Consider the following 20,769-nt stretch of genomic DNA (forward strand, 5'->3'; position numbering starts at 1 on the left):
GGCAAAAGAAACTAAATGGGAATGACCCGCAAATAAATGCAAGCCTGCAACACAGGATTGTTGTAGTGTGAATTAAAGTGAGGAGGAGAGAAGGGGTGTTCTGGAGAAGAGCAGGAGCTTTGCGTAGGGCACGTGTGTTGGTGCAGTTTTTGTGAAAGTGCTTACAGTTGTCATGGTGGGTAACTTACAAATGGGAAAACAGTTGCATGTGACTGTCAGTTGCCACCTTTTTGTTTTGCAGATTTCGTGCAGAGGAACAGATGTAGCTTCCTTCTATGGCGTGTTCGGTGACTCTTCTGCTCCTTGATCCTAGTTGTCTCTGGGCCAACACACAGAATATTTTTGCAAACCAGGAGGAGGAGGAGGAGGGAGCTGTGTGCCCTATATGGGCAGTGTCTGCATTGGTTCTAGGTGGGCTGTGGAGGATGCAGGTAGGTAAGCAGATACAGCTATCTCCTGGGAAACAAATCTCTGTGTGAGAATCCTTTTCCAGCAGAGAAACAAACCTCTGTGGGTTCCTCAGTTTATGTAGCATTAACTTGCACAGTTCACATTGAAAAGGATGTTAAAACAGTTCTTAAAAATAATCATATATAATGATTCTTTTCTCTGTCTTGATGCTTTAAAAGTAATTTATTTGTCCTTATTAGTTCAGGCACAACATGGAACTGGGCTGAATCTCCCTTTAAATAATCCTGCTCTCAGCTGGTTGCATTGTTCACCCCAGTCTGTGTGTGAGTGGCAGTTTAAAGGCTTGGTTTCCCCTTCCTGACAGAATTTTAAATGAAGCCTGGAGCAGCCTCCTCCCCATGCGGGTGGTGGGATACTGGGCAGAGGCGGCCAGGCTCCATCCCAGGGGTGGCTGTCCTCCACAGAGGTGGCTGGCTGCAGGAAGGGGGCTGTGCCGAGGGCTTGCTCCCAGGGGAGAAGGAGAAACCCCATCTGGCTGGCTGGGAAAGAGAAGGAAAACAGTGCATGACCTACAGGGTGGCTGTTGTAATGTTGTAATGGCTTTTTTACTTTTTTCTCTTCCTAATACTTCTGCAGTGTGCATTACTCCATGGAAGAGAGCCTATAGTATTGGCTCCCTCCCTGCTCCAGACAGATGGTAACTGGTAAGCCTTGAATTCTTTCCTTAATTATAGTGTCTCAGCGCAAAACTTCAAGAAGATCTTTAAAATGCTGCTGATTATTAAGAACTGCACTCTCTGCTTGCAATGTTATTTCTTGCCATTACCTCTGCCTTGCTTTTTTTCCTTCTTGGAGAGGTGAAAAGCAAGCTTTTGTAGTTTTGCTCTTTAGATTTTAAAACAATATTATGTTGTTTCTGCTTTAGTTTTAAATGTTTATGTTCCCTCTTACTTGAGACCTGGTCCCCTGCCCTCTCCTGCAATCCCCAAATGCTTGGGGGTTTTGAAAGTACTGTTCATACTTCTCACTTCACAGTTTATGATGCTGGGCAGTGATGCATTTAGATTATCACAGCATGGGTAAAATAATACTCACTTCTTCACTTACATCCTATTACTGCACCTCAGAGAGCCCCATCACTTAGATTACTCAGGGGAAAGTCAATGACATACAGTCTTTTGGTTTAAAATACACACTACTGTGTAGAGATTTAAAAGATATCCTAATTTATTTTGAAATGTCCCATAATGTGCTGGTACTTTTTTGATTGTTTTATTAGACTGTGATTTTTCCATCTAGCTTCTATTCCCAAAACCTACCAAATGATCATTATTTACTTTGGACATCTGTTAAATGCTGAGCTGTCTGGGGAACAAAGTGAAGGAGCTGCAGTCCTGATGGGAATATTGAAGGAGAGCAGTGAAACAGACTGATCTCCCAACAATCGGGTAATTTGAACCACACAGCCTTACTGCAATTCCTCTAGCTTGCATGGGTTTTGCACATAAATGTGTGATATCTGAATGTGTTATGATTAGCTGCTGTTATTAAATATATTTATCTTGTTTAAGAGCACCTCAAGCCTTTCCCTTTCAGATCTATTACTTTGCTTTTGTTCAATTAGAACAAATCTGGAGCGTGAGCAGGAGCACTGACAGGATGCTGGGACCTGTTAGATTCCCCCACCCACAAATGCTGAGATATTTCTGTTTTCAGATGTCACTATTAGTGTATTCTCAGTTCTCTTTCCCCCCACCACCAGTTGCAACCAGGACTAAAAAGATTTTTTTGATTCTTTCCTCGCAGTTGAAGCAAACCCTGCTGCATTTTAGCTTCCTCCTGCAGGACAGATTTATTCACTGTGGTTACCCTGTGGTTGCCACATGTTAGTTACATTAAAGGCACTGCTCCCTAATCTAATGAAACAGAAATCCATGAGATGTATAAAAGCATTCTACTATTCTCTTATTTTCAAGGACATTTCCTGTTCTCCCCTCTCCCCCCTCACTAATTTCATGAATATGGATTCAGTCTGTTTGAAGGGAGCTTTCAAGCAGTGTATGTCAGGCTAGGTTGTTAAAATATAATCCACCCTGTTTGGCTTTCAGCAGTTGGATAACCAGGAGCACGGAGGTGATATTCTTGTTTGAAGAAGAATGATAGGTATTTATCTATGAAGTACAAGTCAGTATCTAGGGTTCTTAATTGTTTGATGGCATTGCAAAAGCACACTGTGAGTCAATAGAAGTTTTACCTGAGTAAAGATGATCAAAATCCTTACAAAAAGGTGCTCTAAGGGTGGTGTTGTTTAATACCATTAAATACACAGCCAGAGATACTGGGATCCGCTCTGTTTGTCTATTTGTGTCTGAAGAACAAACTATAACCTGAATAGGGGTTTAGAAAAAAGTATTCAAGGCAAGTCCTAAATGCATTAGAACATCAATCCTCACAAAGTATCTAAGAAGCAGCAGATGTTTAGACACTTATTTCAGCCACAAAACAAGCAGCGTTGTATCTCAGACTTGAAATGGTCTATGTTCTGCTTTTGCATTTATAAGTTTTGTTATTGTCATAATAGGAAGTCTAAGAGCACACAGGGAGGAAAAAAATTTTTTGCTTATCATTTTTCAAGTGAAAGGATTACTTGTGTAGGAGTGCTCAAATGACTGAGAGCGGGGAACTGGAGTTGGGAGTGCTGGCTCCCTCTGCTCTTAACTCTTCATTGAGTCAGATCATTTTGTATCTGGACTTAAGCGTAAGGTTTAGTCAGAGATGACAGCAGCAGAACTCCTTCATGAGTCATCTACTTAATCCTGCTCTAGACAGAGGGCTCTTCCTTTTGCTTTATTAGTCAGTCTTTTAGCTCCATTGTCTCTTGCTGTTGGATGTGTTGGTTGTTGTTCGTTGGGTGTTGTGTTGTTTTTTTTCAGTCTAAATTAGGTTCTGTTTCTGTGCTTTCGTTTTCAGGCATTGCAAGGGTTTTCTGCCTCTGCCGGTCAACGCTGGCTTGTGCCATACCCAAGCAGATTACTTCCAGTCCTAAAGGAGAAACTGTCCAGGTTTCCCATGAAGAAGCTGATCGAATCCATTTGAGCTGGTAAAAGACTTCTGTGAGCTTTGAGGTGAACTAGACTGTGCCTTACAAGTAACACATGTAATTTTTATAGAAAGGCAACAATATTTTAAAGTGAGGATGATATCTAGAGGTCTGTAGGTCTGTGACCCAAGAGAAGCTCTCCTGGTAGCTGCTAGAAATTTCCATAATGAAATCCCAAACCCTGTGAGATATTCCAGGCTTTGCTGCCAACCTGAAACCTGAGTTAGGGTTATGGAGATCTATGAAACTTTCAAGAGAACCATGGCCAGTTTTAGGTTTCAGCTGAGTTTCACAGTGGTGCCATAGGTTCATTTAAGTGCTGAATATGCCAAAATGAGCTCCTCTCCTTCCATGTGAATGTTAATTTAGTACACTTTGTTTAGCTGTGATGGCAACACAGTTTTTGGAAACATTCTGTGTGCATTAGTCATCAATATCTGAGCGATGTTTCTATTGTGCTCATCTGCCAATGGTCCTAAAAAGCATCAGCAATTCATCTATTCCAGCTGGGACAAGAAAGACTGACAAACTGCAGTACTGCATTGAAAAGCAACTAAAAATGGAATCATAGGGCATGTTTATTGTATTTTCATGACTGCAGCAGTTAGGGATTGATTTTCTAGCATACTGCAGCATTTGGGATTACCACTGTGGGCTGTCCTATTTCATCCCACGGGATGACTCAGTCGGAAGTCTACTCTTTTGCAGCCCATGTGGAGGATCAGCCTCTGATAGTTGTACTGATGGGGGGGGGAGAGAGCTATATTCACATCCAGCTACCTGGCATGGTGCTAGCTTTACTTAGCCTGGTGCTAGGATGACAATCCTCAGTAAAGTTGAGGAGTTAGCATGTGTAGCCCACAACACTTACAGAATCAGGCTAAGAAGATCATGTCAGGAAGAAGGATGAACTCACAATTAACATCCTGAGCTAGAACCTCACTAAATCTGAGTTTGACTTCTGCTTTGAGATCCTTGCCTGATCTTGTGCTCAAGGTGGTTCCAGAGGTTTAGTTTCCATCTGCAGGGTGGAAATACTGTTTCTCCATCTGCCTGCCCTTTGTTTCTCTACATAAGCGATGAGTTGGGAGAGGTCTCACAAAGCTAACTTCAGCTGAGTAAGACTAGTTTTTGCAGTATCTGTATCTAACAGGCTCTTCCAGGGGCTGAATCAGAGATGCTAAACTGCAATTCCAGCTCTGAATTGCTATGGTTAAAGCTAGTCTTTGTGAATTCCCCTTTTTCTATCCCACTTACACAGAATGCCCTGTCCTGCAGGGTTTTGAATGCTATTGCATTTTTGCTATCTGTTTTCAAGACAAGTCACCTTGGAGAGGGGCAACTCTCTTCCCCACTGCAGCCTGTGCCCTGTCTGGTGCTCCTACACTCATGTCTCTGCTGCTGATGCTCCTGAGCACCTGCCCAAAGATGAGTTATCTGTAATTTGTCAAGAGTAAAACAAGGAATAAGAAAATTCTGCAGAGCAATGATAGCCTGCACCTCCTCCTGGGTAGAATTGCCCTAGCTGGCTGCTCCATCATATGCTTATGAGGAGGGGGACTGAGACTGTGGGAGGTTTTTAAGGTCAGCACCATCTATTCAGAACAAGAATAGGAGGTCTGACCTTTTTCAAATGGTAAGCTTTGTCAGTGCTCCCATTGGGATTTTTCCCCAGGTGACTGTTTAAATGTCACTTGTGGTAAACCAGGGGATTAGAAGCACTACGAACTTCCCTTTCTCCTTCATGAGGAAGCACTGAGAGCTTCTAATGAGGTTATATGTTTTCCTAAAGTTGAAAACATCAGATAAGTGAATAGAAATGTATTTTTCATATCATGTCTGTTTTGTAAAAGCTATAGTTCTTGAAGATGTCTGTTTCTTTAGCAATGCCAAAACCCCCCCCCCAACAAAACCAAAAAAACCAACCAACCAATGCAACAAACCTGTATAGCTACAATTAACACTGCAGCAATAACTCAGTGGCATACATTCCTTGTGTTTATTGATTAGTGAACAAGCCCCCTGGGGTTTACATTGCTTCCAACACATTTGGTTCCAGCTGAATACCTGCAGTGTGCATTGATCTAAGCGTGTGATTTCTCCTAAATATCAGCCATCCTGTCCTGTTGCATCACAGCTGTATATGTGCTATTGTAGCTGTGCAAAACCAAGTGGCTGAAAATGAAAAATCACCATGTGAAAAATGAAAGGGCACCTGTTCCAGTCTCTGTTGACATCCATGAGCCCTCTCTGTCACATTGAGGTTACACCTGCATAATTCACTTGGCTTCAATAGAGCGACTTCTGATTTATATTTGCATGTGTGAGAAGAAAATCAAGTCCCTCAGGGGATACGGCAGATCAGTGCTTCAAAGAATCAGGTCCCTGCTGAAGAAAAGGACCAGATACCAACATTCAAAGTGAATGGACGCTTATTTCTTTACAGCTTTTGTTTTCTTTGTGAGCATGACCTACAGATCATTGCTCAGGCATTTCCAGCATAGGTGTGGCTGCAGTGATTACTGCTTATTCTTTTGAAGGAACCTGCACTTACAAAACAGAGCAGGATATGAAAGCAGATGAACATGCTGTTTAAAAGGACCCAATGTGACCAGCTGGAGTTCAGTGGTTAGGAACAGTGGGATGAGGTGCTTGGCAAGACAAGGGCTTCAGCATATGCTGTACTTGGTGGGTTACTGGAAGGTGTGGGTGCCTGCTCCGAGCACCCTGCTGTGGCTCAGCACACTGGCTGAGCAAGTGCTTTACACTGATGCTTGAAGGGACAGTGCAGGTGGTGAAGACAGAGGCAAGAGGAGGATGGAATCAAAGGAGAAGGAAGGCTAGCAGAAGAGCTGTGCTAGTGCTTGTAGGAGTAATGAGCTGGATTTGTTTCAGCTCATCAGTCTCTAATCTATTTTAAAGTTGATATTAAAGTATGAAATAGCAAGGAGGATGGAGATACAGACAAACTTTCAAACCAGTGTTGAGATGCAGGCTAATTCTGCATTTCTATTCATAGTGCTATAGCAGAAAAAGCACAGGCTGCATGTGGAAGAGCGAGAAGAGGCTGGTAAGCAAACCAGGGAGCACTAATCCATCAGTAATGGGGAATTTCTTCTTTCAGTTGCATATTGTGTTGGTCCTAACCAAGCTTAAAGATTCCCTATGCACTGTGGTGCCTTTGCTTTCATCTGCCATGGCCTCAGCCCAGACTGGCTAAGAAGGGTTCACGTTGCAAGGACCTGGCTGTGCTGCTCTGGATGTGAAGTGGACCAGTGGGTCCTATTAACTGCAGAGCTGCTTCTTCAGGGCTCCAGTACTTGAGCTGCCCTTGTTATAGCCCAACAGGGATGAGGTATTCATAGCTCAAGTTGTTTCCCAACGCTACTTTTCTATAACTTAAGAAAAAGTGTCCCTCTCTCTTTGCTTTTGGGGGCATGGTCTCACCATGACTGTTTTCTGTGAAGACCTGAAGAAATGTCTTTACTTTTTCTCAAATGCAGCTTTTCTTTATCTTGTGCTAATTTTTAGTGAATACTGCAGCAGCAATAGTGAAGAAGGCTGTGGCAGGACTGCAGATGAGGGTCTGAGGATGAGACTTTGGTGTCGGGAGGCCTGGATGCAGAAAGCAAGGGGGGTTTTACCCTGAGCTTGCTCAGCCCTGCTCACTCAGAGCAATCACAGCTGTTGGATTGTGGAACAAGAAGCAGTCTCCAAGGTTCATTAGGCCCTCGCCTATTAAGGGCTTTAAAAACTAGGGTCAGGACCTTGAAACAGATCTGCAGGCTGGGAGAGACCGGAGTATGTGTGCTATCTATGCAGTGAGGGGAGCGGTTTTGGTTCAGCTCCAAGTGGATCAGTGCCTGTGGTACAAAACCACCTGGAATTAATTGAAAACACTGGTGGCCATTTTCAGCAGAGGCAGAAGAAGGCTGAGAGACTGGGAACACATTGCCCTTATCCCCTGGTTGCACTGGTGGAGGCATGTGTGGGAGGTTTATGCTGACGCTTCCCACACTGTGTGTGCTTTGTGAACTTTCACTTCCAGGGCTGTCAAGACAAAGTCTTTCAATTACAGCCATGTTTTATTTTCTTGTAATAGAGCTGCACACATTTATTTTCACTCTAACCATACTGTCCCAACAAGAAGGCACAGCGTAGAATGACAAGAGCTTCTTACATTCAGATGCTGCTTTTCTGCTCTTGCATATCTCTTTCTTTTTCCATAGGCCACATGGATTGCAGAGTCATTGTGTGGAATACAAGACTTGCCTTGTCAAACCCATGGAGATGAATCCAATCAGAAAACTACCAGGTTTGGCCAGGATTTCCAGGTGAATTCCAAATGTCATTAGAAAGATTTATTGGTTCGTATCTGATGAACAGTGTCCTTTGTTTCCTTTCTGTTCTTTGGCTTATGAATAGGAAAGAATACTTGTTCACAGCTGATGACTTTTGGTGGTCCCTTAAGGAAGGCTCCATGTTTTTTGCTGATGAGGCCACTGATATTTTCGCATATGGAACAAAGTCAGGATGATCTGGGTATTTATAAATGTAATCAAAGAGAATTATCCAGATATCCTGTACTTCATTTGACAAGTATAACTAAGTACAAATAATAAAATCAATACATCGCAGCATTGATTTTTGTTGGCCTCAGAATCTTGGAGGAGATAAGGCACTTCCTGCTCCAGGAGAGAGTCATGGCTGGAAACCAGGTGGGACTATAGCTGCAAGTCTGAGGGGTGTAAGGCGGAGAAAGGATGCTTTAGTCAACGTGTAAGAGGAATTGATTGCAACTTGCATTAGAAAACTAAATCTAAGAGTGAAGACTGACCTGTGCTGAGATGTAACTGCTGTTGCGTTGTGTGCCTTGGTGAGAGGGAGAGATGTGGCAAAGCAGGGGTTATCATGCCAGTGGCAGGAGAAGGAAGCCTCCGTCAGCAGACTGTTGATGGCCATGGGAAGTCTGTTCTGCCCCAGATCTTTAGTTCTTTGGCCTAGTCTGTCCTCCCAGCATCTCCTCTGTCTTTATGTCAGGTCACGTTGTTCCTGCAAGAGAACTTCGACCTTATCTCTGTGGGGCTGAGCCTTTCCTCTCTGCCCACCACCTTTGGCAGTTCTTCCAGAACAGCCCTGGTACCACTGAACCTTCTGACAGGGACAGGGAGATCTCTTGTCTCCCAGTGCAGCCACTTTTCCCAGCACTAATGCTCCTGTTTCAATTAGTTCAGATTTTCTCGTGTAAAGTAGGATGATATCTGGATGAAATCTGGGACTGCAGCTCATACATATACAGATATAGCTGCTGGACCAGTAATTCTTCTGCCTCCTTTTCAGCTTATAAGATGTAGCTCTAAATTGAATCTCAGGGAAATTCAGAGTTCCAGGTCCAAGAAGTAGGGTAATAATTTGGAATTGGTTTTTCTTCTGTTTTGTGTTGTTCCACCCAGGTGTGGTGGTTTTCTCCTCACTGCAGAGGAGGTAGGGGCTATGTTCTTCAAGGGGAAATTCCAGTTTGGGGTAATGCAAATAAAAACACCATGTGTGTCCTTTTTCATTCAAATTACATACAAAAAAATTGGTGATACGAGACATGAGCAAAGGCAGAACAGAGCCTGGAGTCTTTAATCTTTAAAATCTATTTTACATGATTAAAAGGATCCTGCCTGGAGAAAAGCAAGACTGGCTATTTATATCTCCATTCTTTTCCCCACTGCCCCCCCTCCCCCTTTTTTTCCCAGAAAATACTGCACAGTCTTTCACATCTGAAAGACCACGGCTGGCTGCCATTAATTTTAATGCTAAATCCTCATCAGCATTTCAAAACATTATGAAAATGTCTAAGAAACTGTCTTCTAGTAGCTTGAAAATATCGCAGGCAGCAACCTAAATAATACTGTAGGTACCCTGATAAGTACAAAAGCACATGCTGGAAAGGAAAAGAGAGAAATAAAAGGCTTTAGAGCAACGAGCAAACGTCAGTTCTACAAAGCAGGCATAAACGGATTGCAGGACTTCATGGACGCTGAGAGTTTGAATTACTGAGCTACACCTCACTTACAGAAAATGTGGTTTTCTTTTTTAGAGAACACATCAGATGTTGCATGCTACTGTTTGCTGTGCAGTCTGCTTGGTGGACAAGTACGTAACCTTACATGTAGGGTTCTGTTTAGGCTGACAAATGCAATTAAATGAATGGAATATGGCCAGGACCCCAATATTAGTGCTCTGTTACGTGGAATTGGTGGCGTGATAGATGCTGATTAAATTGAAATCAGTGATCATAGGTTAAACAGATGATGACTGATCACAGCAGTTCTCCTTCAGCAAAGCATTAAAGCTGTCCTAAACTTAAATACATGTTTTTAAGTTCTGCCTAAAATTGAGCATGTGCTTAAGTAATTTCCTGCTTAGGGAAGGGCTGGACCATGCATTTTCAAGTTTATTTTTTTAATTGGGAATATCCATGCTTACCTAGTTCTCTATGGATAGGTTTCATCGAGACAGTTATGCCTATGCCAAATTTCAGTGGGGTTTCAGGACATGCTATTGCTGTCTCACGCTCGTTTGTATTTATAGTGCTCCAGCAGGCTCGGGGAACTATATAAGGCTTTCAGAAGCTCATGCTATTTCTGCTTTCATTGATGATGCTTTCACTGAAGCTCTACCCTGCACTGGATTGGCAGCAGAGGGCTGATGAGTGGTCCTTCTCCTTTGGTAGTAAATGGGATGTTGCCAGCTGAGGATGATTATGCATATCAATAGTTTTGCAATAGTGATGGTTTTTTTCTTTGGTGAGTATTTTTAAATATTGCTAAGTCTTTCTGCGTTTGTAAGAATTAAAGTTAATTTTTTACCCTTCACTTTTAAAGAGATCTACAAACCTATAGCCTCATTTTAATAATAATTTAAAAAAAAAAAAGACAGGGGAAAATAAACATTGTTTTTCCCAGTTCACATAGAACATAGCTCCAAGCAAATAGTCAAAATCTCAGCTTTGGTGGGAAATCCTAGGGTGTGGGGGGAAAATGTAGAGTCAAAAATGAAGGCAGAGGTAGGAAACTTTCGTCAGCCCCTGTGCTGCTTTTTCTCTTTGATTAAACATCAGGTTTAAGTATCATCAACAACGTGAATTCTGAAGAATACAAGAGAATGCACTTCAGGTTAGAAAGCTTGTCTTTTATTCAGGTATTAAAAAAAAAAAAAAAAAGAAGCCACTAGACTATTATTGAAATAAATCACTGAGAGGGTTAGAGAGTGGCTGGAGGTGCACACTACATTTTTCATTGCCAGCTCCTTGTAGCCAAGGTACGTTGTCAAGCCCAACCTTGGAAAAGCACTTCTCTCTCTTCTCCCTGCATAGCTCTCCATGGTGACATCATTAATGTTGATGGCTATAATTGACCACAAAGAGCAGACCTTTAGTCCCTACCTGATCTTTTGGAGTGTTTATACACTGCTAGCCTGACCACACAGCAGACTAATGAGCATTACACTTGACAAATATTGTCATGCCTAAACAGGAGATAGTGATTCTGCTAAGACAAGCAGCAAGCCTGGGGGCATGTCATGCTCAAATAGGAAAGTTAAGAATTAATATTAATTCTCTTCCACTCACCAGGGGCCTGATCCAGATCCCTAATGTCAGTTAAGTCTTTCCACTGTGAGCTTTTCAAGTCTTCTATGAAGCAGTCCTTTAAAATACAATACAACCAAATAGTATAATAATTAATTTGACAGTAGTAACAGATGGTGCAAACTGCTTTTTAACTATGATCAAGACTGTTCCAGTAGCTGGAGGAGGTACTGATTTGAGATTACAAAGTCCAGGTCCTAATTTCTTCTAGATTTAAGTATCTGGAGTCTTGATACATGTTTGATAGCACTCCAGATCTTGTATGCTAGAACAAAACGGGTGAGCAATTTAGAAGAAATGAGAACTTCTGATTCTTATTTGCATTTAGGCTGTCATGTAAAGCTCTGCATGGCTGCTGCATACCGTATGCATGCAGAGCTTTGGGGGAAACTTCCCTCTGCCCCACACCAAGCCTGCTTATAAATCCCAGGGAACTGTATCACCCGTGTTGCTGAGTTGCCCTCTCCATGCTACGTGTGTGCGTTTTTCTTGATTATAACCAACATCTGAAGTTCTAATGACTTCCTGAGGTTCTCTTTCTAGATGCTATAATTTATTTTTATTTTGTATAATTTAAAATAGGGAGCAACTCTTGTGAAATGAATGGGATTACAAATTATGCTTGTGTCTAAATATCTCTTTGGTCTGTTTATCTGGTGTCTAGGCTTCACTGTGGATTTTTTGTGTGTCATAACTTGCCATTTTTTTTTTGAGGTTTACTAAACTGCTGTCTCATTTTTTTTCTGACAGAATCCTTGATATTGGGTACAGTCAGATATTCCTGAAGTTTTAGGCTAAGTTGAATAACTGCAAGACAGCAGAAGGCTGTGGTGCTAAACAGAGGGGGCAGCCAGGTTTCCAGCCTGCTGCTGAGAGCTGGATCTGCCACGCTGGTGTTTGCTTTTTGCTTTGCAAATTTGCTTGTGCTGGGAAAGCTTCTGACTTGACTTTGTTGAATGGCTGAGTCAGCTGGATTTTCTGGGGTTCTCTCCTGGTCCATTCTCCTCTCCCTGGCCCTGGGCTGGTGTGTGTGCCTGCACCTGGGATCAGCGTTGCCTGACCGTGTTATTTTAAGTACATAGGTCTGTGCACTGTACAGATCTCAGTTCTGTGTTGTATCTCCTCTCCTCTGGGTCTGAAGCACACCCCTGCAAGCTCATGTGAGAGCTGACTCCTGCGTGTGTGCTGGCTGCGGCTGGAGGTCAGGTGCTCGCTTGGCACTTTGGGCGCATGCTGCCTTTGAGGGCTGCCTTTGGGCAAGGACCGGAGCAGCGTTTCCAGCCTGGGAGGGCAGCTCTGTGCTGACTGGCTGTTTGTTGGAGACTTGCACTTTAGCAATGTGATCTTGTAAGACAAAGCACTGCTGATCATACCTGTCACCAGATATTCTCCTAGGTCAACAGAACCACTAGAACAGCCAGCACCACTGAAACGGGAAGGAGGGAGTGTGCCGCCAGACTACCATGAAGTCCTTTGGAAGATTGTCCTGTTGACGGGAGATGATTTACTGGGATACGCATCCAGGGCCAAGTCAGACTTGAGCCAAGTGATGCAAGCCTATCTCGGTTTAGGTCAGGCCTAAATGCAGCCCAGAGTATTTGGCCTGCCTTGACTGCAAGCAGTGCTTCAGCTGCTGGTGCAGAATTACTCAGAAACAGTGTGGAAGGCATGGTCCTGAGACACAGTGAGCATCCAGGCTCACCAGTGCTGTGTCAGGTGTGCAGCGGTTCTGGGGCATCCCTGTCTCAAGCATACCCCACGTGCTCAGTCAGTCCCCTCTGGGACAGATGTGATCCTTTGCATCAGGATCTGCTGATTTTATGTTCAGAATATTTTTGGGCCAAATGGAAGAAAAAAAAAAAGGTTTATCATCTAAAAGAGCAAGGACGACTTTTCTTTGTAGTGCTGGAAAGCAGGTGAAGGGAATGCTTCCCAATAGCCTCGATTACTCCCTGCGGGAAGGACATGCTCAGTGCACCCATCGCAGCCCCCAGATCCTCAGGACATGTGGCCAGGCCCTCAAGCCACACTCTGGGGTGAGCAGTGTGCAGTAATTGAGCTGTGCATCCTCTTAGGACTGTCTTGATCCATGACGTTTGCTGTCAGCAAGATCCCAGCGGGAACCACTGCAGACATGTCAATGTTCTGCTTCCTCTGCAGAGAGGCTGTAAGCTGCCAGGGCAGTTTTTTATTACCGTACCACCTAGCTGCTTTCACTTGTGTACTATTAAACTGTTAATATATCAGGGGAAAAAACTCATCCAGGAGAGTGTATTAGGAATACCTAAAGGAGGTAGCTGTGTTATCCTCAGCAAAGTATTATTGTTATTAAATGTTCCCACCAGTTACTTGGACAGCTTGCATTACAACTGCAAAGCTAACATATCATTATAGGAAGATATACATGCATAATGGATTGCAATTTACGAAAATACACAGAGGGCCCCAGATTTGTCAGCATGCATTTGCACTGCAAGAAATGCATCTCACTAAAAAACAGTTGTCAAAATTAACAGTTGAACTTGCACAATGTAGGGGAGAAAGCTGGCATTTCTGAGCTGGCGGTCCAGCTGTGTTAACAGTGTCAGGGAGCCTTTGTGTTATTAAGAACAATGTTTAGCAACAGAACTGCATTAGGAGTTTATTTAAATTATAAGTAGTGGGTAACGACTACACTGTGTTGGTGGCAACAATTGTAATCTGGTGAGGTCCTGGATCCCACCCTGAACCCGATATTTCTCCCTTTCCCATTTGTTTGCTATGTTCTTGTATAGCAAAATTTCAAGAGGCTGTAAAAATTACTTCATTTCTGAGGAAAACTACCAGGGATCATTGTCAGGGTCAAGTTTTGGAGAGGGATGAGGGAGACAGGCATTTGAAAACTCTTGTAAATGTCTGAGTAACTGTTCTGAAATGTAAATTATTGACTCATATCCTCCTGTTTTCTAATGTGCTTTATCTTCCTGGTAATTTAACCTAGTTTTCAGGGTATTTTTATCTGTAGCTTTCTAGAACCTCTATTACCCATATATTTTATCTCATCTCTTTCTCCTGTTCTTAGATGTTAGGTAGTGAGTCAGGGTGCTGATTAGCTTGACTAATTTGTTGGCATAGCTTTCTGTCAGGGGAAAAAGGGTGCACATTTTTAAAAGTGAAGATAATTAACCATTGGAACAACACAAGCACTGGTGGATTCTCCAGTACTAGCAATAGTAATGTCAGGAGGTATGTGTTCTTAAGAGATGCCTCTGGGTTTCCACCAGCATCAATTTTTGGAAGCCCTGTGGGCCTGTGCTGCGTGGAAGATGGATGATCTTGATGGCCCATCATGTCTTGGGAGTTCCCAAACCTGGTGCTTGGGCACTGTGTTTAGCTCTGTTCCTGCTTGCAGGAAAGGATGAGAGGAAGGGTTTGGTCACATGGGCAAGGTCCTGCCTTGATGAGTGTGTACTACAGAGTTGGAGATCTGTATCTCGGGTCCCATCAGACTAAGGCCAATGAATTACTTGCAAAGTGCTGGATAATCTTGGCTTCTGGAAGGCTCCAGGGGTCTCTAATCACTGATTGAAATGTGAATTGCAATCTCAGAGCCTCCGAATGCACTCACTAGAGCAGATGCTGCATTAAAGCACATCATATGGAATTAGCCTGCTCCCTGGGGAGGTGGGAGAGGGGAGATGCTCTAGGGACACTCTCTGAGGATGCTGCTGCGTGCAGGGGCACAGCCTCCTGGAAAGCATCCCCTCCCTGCTGGGCTGAGAGGCAGGACAGGGCCAGGCACCCAGGAAAAAAAAAAGGGGATTCAAATGTAGGAGGGAGGCTCATGGGGGATGCTGCGGGAGTCAATGTACCACTGGTAATAAAACTTAGTGGGTGCTGGCCTGGTCCTGGCCACTTGGCCCAGAGCAGTGGCCTTGCTGGTGTGGCTTTGTCAGGCAGGGAAGCAACATCCCGTTTTACAGGCAGAAGGAAGCGCTGGCTTACCTGTGGACAGGGGAATTACTCAATTGCAACACAGGGTCATTATTTCCTCTTTAAAATCCAGATAGATAGAGATTGCTGTTGACCCCAGCAGCATTATGTGACCTTATCTACCACATGGATATTTTCCTGAGGTTTCCTATTAGAGAGGTGGGTCTGTGGCTCGAAGGGCGAGCATGGGGGGGTGCTGAGGTTTGCACCCACCCACGCTGAGCAGAGGTGGCTGGTGGGGCAGGTGCGAGGTGCTCTGCCTGGCTGGGTGGGAGAAATAAGGGGAGGAACATCTAGAGGAAACCAGCTCCCCAGAGTAAGCACAGCGGCAGTCAGCCCTCTTCAGTAAATCACTTGAGCGTGATCTCAAGCATCTATCTCAACGTTTTGCTGAACGGGTGCCCAGCAGAGGAAGAAGTCCTTAGGCAAGCCACAGTGTATGAATACCTCTGCTGCGAGTGTAACTAAGGCCGTGATGCTGTCACACAACGCAGTCAGCAATAAATAGGTTCCTGAATTAGAGAGAATCTCTGCTGTATTTCAGATGTGACTGTTCAAGCTACATGTACAAAATGTTCTTTGAAATAGCAGCTGTGTCTGTGTTATCTTCCTCTGAGAGATAAGTAATTATGAGAATGTTATAATGATTTCTTTAAAAAAAAAAAAAAAAAGGCAAACCCCGTGTCTAAACAGCAATTGCGTCTTAGTGCAGGAAATATTTAAACATCAGTACCTTGAATTGATTAAAAAGAGCTGTACTGATAATGCAATTTTGTAGCTTGTGATTTGTGCTGAATGGTGCAATGAATCATGATGAAAGGCTGGAGAGGAGATTTGTGATGGGACCTTCCACTGCATCAGTGACTCTGAGATGGTGTGTTCATTTCAGAAAGAAGTCTACACTTGTATAAAACTCCTCATAGCTGAGGAATTAATGCTAGCGTGGTTTTAGTGGCAGGTTTTTGTTCATTAATGGTGAACACAGGAATACCTTGCTCTGCTGAAGGGCCTCTTAGGGGAGCCGTGTTTCTAAGGGATACTCTGCATTCCTCTGTACACTGTCGTCTTCTGTACTACTCTGAAGGACTGTGAATATGATACTTTTAGAAAATTTGTATTTCTCCTGACTGTTTATTAGTCATAGCAATTACATATATTTTTCAGACTTTCCCAAATGCAAAACAGATCTCTTCCACTTGGATAGCTAACTGCTAGAAAACAAAATCTCCCAACTAACAGGTAATACCAGTGAAATCTTGAGACGTGGAAGAATTTGTGTGTTCTACTTGAATTGCCAAGCAATTTATTTATTCAAGCCATCTTGGAATCTGTTCACTTGCAACACGGAACTTTAGTGCTTTTTTATGAGTAAGGTCAGCTGAGAGATGCTCACGGTTTAACTGTGCTCACGTATCTAATGGCAGCGTCAGGATGCTGTAAGCAGATGGAGTGGTTACCAAGCTGAGTTGGATTCTGTCACTCTGTTCTTTTAATTCCTTTTTGCACTGTGTGTAAAAAACAAAGGGGGGGACCCTCCCTCCAAAACAAAACAAAACACAAACAAAAACCAAATGGCAAGGGTGGCAGGGGTTCAGTTCCAGTGTGCCTCTGAGCTGAACTCAGAGCATCATTCATTTCACTTCTGCTTGAGGTGGCACTTAGGTCTGGAATCCTTCTGTACCCCGGCTCCTATAATTAGACTGCTGCCTCCGCAATGGGGTCTCAACCATCTAAATCTTGTCTTCAAGCAAGTACTGACAGCCCCCTCGTGTTAAGTTTTGTAAACACTAATTTGTGACATCTCTTGTGGCTTAAATCAAAGCACTCAAGTAAAAGTAATAATACCACTGTTAAAATGAATGTTACAGAAGAAAATGCCTGTCACCTGACACTAAATGGATATGACACTGAGCATGTTTCAAGAGACATTTATAATGAGGAGGCGCTGGGGGAAGTAACGCTGCTTTCACAGCCCTGAAGCTATTGGCTCCATGGCCTGCTCGGCAGAAAACAAAACCGGGGAATATTGCTTATTTCAAGTCTGGTTTGCTTTTTGCTCAGGTGCACATAAAAGGATGAGAATGACCTGGGTTCTGCAAGTCTTCATTTGAATTGCAGCTGTGTGATCTGCTGATGCATCTGATCAAAGAGACCCAAGGCCCTGTTTTTGCTAGGTGCTGTACGATCAGGGGGCACACGGGTTTCTCCCTGTCCTGTAAAAATTGCAGTTAAGCAACCAATTATGCCTAGATTATACAGCTCTTTCACATTTGTCACTTCTTTTTTTTAACCAGCCTTTTTGTCTTCCTTTCATATTCACATTGGTTAAATTGAATGCATCATTCCCCCTTTCCTTTGTAATGGCCTGAACTCTGTTATTGTATTATATGAACTTTTCATGTCTTGCAATACTGGAAACAATAGAAGCCCTTGAAATCAAAACTGCAGTGTCATAGTTGTTAATTTTTAAAGAAATTTCTGTTAGCATTCATAGTATAACCGTAATACGGACTTTAAAGCAGATAGCTGAGCTGGTTGTTGTACTCATCTGCTGTGTTTAAGCATGTTGAAGGATAAAACAAACCTCTGTCAGCATGTAAGAAGCCCAAGCAAACTGGGAAAGCAGGCAGGTTTATCAGTAAAAGAAACATCACGCTGTGTAAATTCCCATCCCATGGGAGGAGTAGGGAGCAGGGGAAAATGCCTGGAGGTGTTGCCCGTGTATGAACTCTAGGCTGGGAGTGGGTGGGTATCAGCACTGGCTGGTGGGTGGCCACTGGCTATCACCAGTGTGGAACCTTGACAGGTAGGCAGTGGTCTCACATGCTGAGGTTTTCTGTCCTTTTCCACAGGCATTTGTCTGCGTGTGTACAATCCATGGTGGGGAGCACAGGACCAGAGCAGGAGAGATTGAAAGGAGAGCAATTAGGAGAAGGGGTGATGCCCACGGAGCAGTCTGGGCAGCTCAGCTGGAGCTGAAGGTAAGACGTGATGGCAGGAATACAAGAAATGCCTGGGTATCTGCAGCATGGGAGGAGGAGGTTGTTTCGCCTCACGCAAACCATGAATGCCCTTGGGCCTCCTAGAGATGGGCAGTGAACGACTGCACAGAGGTACACAGCAAGTGAACACCCTGGGCCCTGGGAGGCCATTTCGTCTTTTACTTCACCCAGGTTGCCCAATGTGTGATGTAAGGACCCGGCTGCCTGCTGCCCCGCTCACCAGGACACCCTGGGCTGGAAGGGACTGCTTTGTGGAGCTGGTGGAGAGCACCAGTGCTCACCAGCTGTAGTCCTGGCCCACACTCCGCTTCAGCTGAGCAGGCATCAAGGCGAGCTGCTGGGTGGGGATGGGCGCAGCTGGCCCTGGTGGCATGCTGGCACGGGGCAGCCCAACCGCAGAGTCCTCTTAGTGAGAGGGTTTGACCGTGCAGGGCTGCTCACAAGTCCAAAGCTTGGGGTCTGGTTCGGAGCTGGGGCACAGAAGGCAGCGATGCTATATGCTGGCCAGGTCTTCCTATTTCTAGTGTTCAGAATCCCTTATTAAAAGGTTATAAACTGTGCAGTTGCTGTAGTGTCAAGAATGTTTCTAATGTTTTTATTTCCTTTTTAATTTAATGGGAAAATGCACTTTTTTTTATTTCTGTATTCCTTTTATGATTAGGGGAAACCCCATCTAGTATGTCTGAATGCTTCAACCATGAAAATACTTAGTACCAGCTCTGGCATATTTATGTTGGCTCCCTGATTAGACAACGTGCCAAACTGTCCTTCGTGGCCTTAATTATTGCAACTTCAGGCCAGCATTGCCTGCTTACAGCATAATCCCACGGCCTAGAGTGAACCCTGAAAATGCTTAATTAAATGACATTCCACAACAGATTAAGGAGTCAGAAGCCTGAGATAAAGGAAAAGGGAGACTGTGACCATAGGAGTGGCAGGTGCTCTTCCCTTTCAAGATAAAACTCCTGACATGGACTGTTTCATTTTGAGCACATTAAAAACCGAAACATTAATTGGTAACAGTGTAGGGTCTGTGCTTGGCTTCTTGCGTTTTCAGTACAAAGTGATTCAGAGACATCTCATCTTGGGCTGGTGTATGAAAGGACTCTCACTGATTTACATCAGTGGAGGGTCTGCTCTGTGCTCAGCATAATTTGACTGTCTCCATAATAGTGTGTGAGTTATGGCATGATCATGAAGTCTGCTCATGTGAGCAGGCGCTGCCAGCCAGGTCACAGAGCGTGGCTCGCAGTTCATGTGGTGCTGCACCAGCTTTCCCCAGCCTGGAGCCTGGCAGTGCCAGGGAAGGGCTGCGGGGTGGACACCCTCCTGCAGCTTCTACAGCAGTGACCAGTGACGGTGCCCTTTGCTTTGGGCACCTGGATGAGGCCCTTTGGCAAACGTGGTGGATGCCTTTGCTTTGTGGTTCTGAAGTCCAGGCTGTGCATCAGGGTCATGCATCAAAAATCAGTTGCCTTTGTTTAAATTTTTTTAAAAAAGAAAACCAAAATCTCTTCTCTATGTAAAAAGCTAGTGTGCAGTTATTTGGAACAGACTTGATAATATTGTGTTAGGGAGTCCCCGTGGGAGCCAAAGTCTATGTGTAACCACAGAAGATCAGCATACAAATACAAACACTGTAGATAATGGTATATTGCACAGATTAGGGCTCAAATCTTCAGCAAATCTGTTCAGAGCAAAGAAATGACAGCAAGTGGGGCATATGCAGCACACCGAGCACATCTCATTCACAGGCCCATTGGTAAAGGCAGTTATTTCTAATACTGTGTTTTATCATATTATTCCTCAATTATTTGCTCTGACAGTTCTCTTGTCTTGGCTGAATAAACTGGCTGGGCAGAAGCTGACCTGGAGTGATTTCTTCTTTGCAAAGAGAAGTGGGTTGTGGTTGGATATCATGATGTTTCCAGAGGTTTGGTTTGTGCCCTTCTCCAGTCCTATAATGCAATTTCAGAATTAAGCTACAGGAGCGGGGAGTGAATTAAATGTCCCTGCTAACACAGGGGAAAACAAAATACAGAGGGCCTGGGTGAGGGTGGTCCCTGGCTGGTGCCTGTGGTGGGTGGGAGACGATTTGCCAGGTTGTGGGTCTGCCCAGGGTTTCAGAGCGCAGAGGGGCTGGAGGTGGCTGTATGTAGCTGGTCAGCACAGAGGGAATGCAGCTGCCTCCTGCCTCTGGAGACCTCAGCTTTAACTATCTCTTATCCTACAAGTGGAAGGAGTTTACTGGTCCCAGCCTAATCCCCAGTGTGTGTTTTGCCCCCATTAGAAAACATACTACACAATTTGTCACAACTGGAAGCTTCGGGTGTATAGAGGCAAGGATATTTTTTTTATGTATTTGATAGCAGAAGCAAGGTGGATTATTCCTAAACCACATCAGCTAAGCTGTGCGAGGAAGTGTAACGCATCATTTCTCTCTTTCTGAAATGGAGAAGATTTTTTTGCTGAGCAGGACTATTCAGGTGATGATTTTTTAGCATGAGGACTGTCACTATGGCTCAGAGGCTGCACACGCTTGCTGAGTGTGCTTAATCCCTTGTCCCATGACTAGTTCTGACAGGGTGCAGAGCAGCAACCTGGAGCATGTATCAGCATCAAACCAGCCCTAAGCCCGATCTCTC

General features: G+C 44.0%; 1 long non-coding RNA gene across 2 annotated transcripts; it reads left to right on the forward strand.

Moving 5' to 3' along the window:
* Positions 1-251: 251 nt before the first annotated feature.
* On the forward strand, positions 252-19,963 carry LOC130143813 (uncharacterized). 2 transcript variants are annotated; one of them, XR_008819881.1, is made up of 7 exons: positions 252-431; positions 1,048-1,115; positions 1,711-1,859; positions 3,382-3,511; positions 7,741-7,845; positions 17,975-18,103; positions 18,786-19,963. It is a non-coding gene; the product is annotated as an uncharacterized LOC130143813 (long non-coding RNA). The 2 variants fall into 2 exon arrangements; XR_008819880.1 differs by having other exon boundaries at positions 252-734; positions 17,975-19,963.
* Positions 19,964-20,769: the final 806 nt, after the last annotated feature.

This window comes from Falco biarmicus, chromosome 1 (assembly GCF_023638135.1).
Source record: "Falco biarmicus isolate bFalBia1 chromosome 1, bFalBia1.pri, whole genome shotgun sequence".
NCBI classification, from domain to species: Eukaryota; Metazoa; Chordata; class Aves; order Falconiformes; family Falconidae; genus Falco; species Falco biarmicus.